This window comes from Pygoscelis adeliae, unplaced genomic scaffold (assembly GCF_000699105.1).
Source record: "Pygoscelis adeliae isolate BGI_AS28 unplaced genomic scaffold, ASM69910v1 Scaffold456, whole genome shotgun sequence".
NCBI lineage: Eukaryota > Metazoa > Chordata > Aves > Sphenisciformes > Spheniscidae > Pygoscelis > Pygoscelis adeliae.
The window spans coordinates 398,681-400,168 of NW_008825007.1; positions in this window are offsets into that span (position 1 = coordinate 398,681).

Sequence of the window (1,488 nt, forward strand, 5' to 3'; positions counted from 1 at the left end):
AGGGTCTGCCCCCTCGCAGCGGCTGTGCCAGGGGGCTGCAGGCGAGCCCCGGGGCGAGCCAGGCTCCAGAGGTGCCCATGTGCATCATCGGGGGCAATGCTGCAAAAACCACCTTGCCAAAACCCGGCACAGATCAGGAGAGGGAAGCGTTACTGAAAACCAGGCTGTGTCCAAGGCCGGCTCCCGAAACCCGGTAGCCAGCTGGAGAGCAAGGACAGCCAGACGGGAAAAGATCCGGCTTGGCTGAGGGCTGGCACAGAAGCGAGGATAAAAACCCTATAAATGCATAGCGAAGGGGCAGGGAGAGGAGGCTTCAGCGCCGGGGCTGTGTGCTGAGGTGTAAAGCGTGGGTGGCGGATAAGGGAAATGAGTCAAAGAACAATCTTTGGCTAGAGAAGCTAATCGGATAACGCGTCGTTTTTAACCTGGCGGGAACAACTCCCCGTCCCCACCTCTGACATCGCTGGATTTTCTCAGGACGAGAGGCGTTTCTGGCAGGACCCTCGCAGGAAGGGGCTTGTAGGCTGCCGAGGAGCTCTGCTGTTAATTTTTAACACTAAAAACCCTGGGGAAATTCCATAGGGCTGGAGGGCGGCCAGTGGGAGTCTAATATTTAAAAGGGATGAAAGGGCTGACCCTGGGAATTACAGACCAGGTAGGCTGATCGCAGTCCCTGGGCAAATTATGGGCTGGGTAATTGGGGATACTGTCAGCCAAAAATTAGAAGCTAAAAATATAATTAAGGTCGTTAGCTTGGTTTCATGGATGGCAGCTCCTGTCAAGTGAGTCGGCTTTGGTTTTTGGCATGACTCTGGGCTGGCTGATAAAGCTAATTGTGTTGCTGCATTATAATGGGTTTCTCCAAAGTACTTAATTTACGGCCATGTGACATTTTCATTTGTAAAACTTGCATTATATGGAGTCAGCAGAGCAGACATCCGACGGCTGCAGCTGGCAGCTCAGGGGCGGTGGCCAAGGGGGCTAGCAACGGAGGAAGCTGGAGGGACCCGATTTTGCATGGGACAATATTTTTTCCAGGGACGCTGAGGCTCGCGGTGAGAGGGGAGTCGGCAGGACAGGCAGCCGTTCCCCTCGCAGGGGGATCTGCGCTGCCCGGCCGAACGGGCAGGGCCCAGCCAAAAGGTGGGGGGGAGTGTGGGGGAACAAAAGAGCCGGATTTTCCCTGCTAAAGCACGGCGAGGTCCAGTGGCAGGAAGCAGCCGGGGGACCCGGTCGCCGATAACCCGACTGGGAGCGTAATTAACCGTTGGCCCAATTTTAGGAGAAGGGTGTGAACTCGCAGGCGTTTGGTATCTCCGGACAGGAGGAAATCTCTGCTTGGTGGGACATGATTTAATGCGGCTTCTGGGACAAGCTCAAGCCTCTGCGTGTGTGCGTGCGTGCGCGTGCATCCAGCAAAGCAGAGCTGGGCTGGACCATCCTCGTGGTCTTTTCCAGCCCCGTGGAAGCTGCATCCTCCTCTCTGGG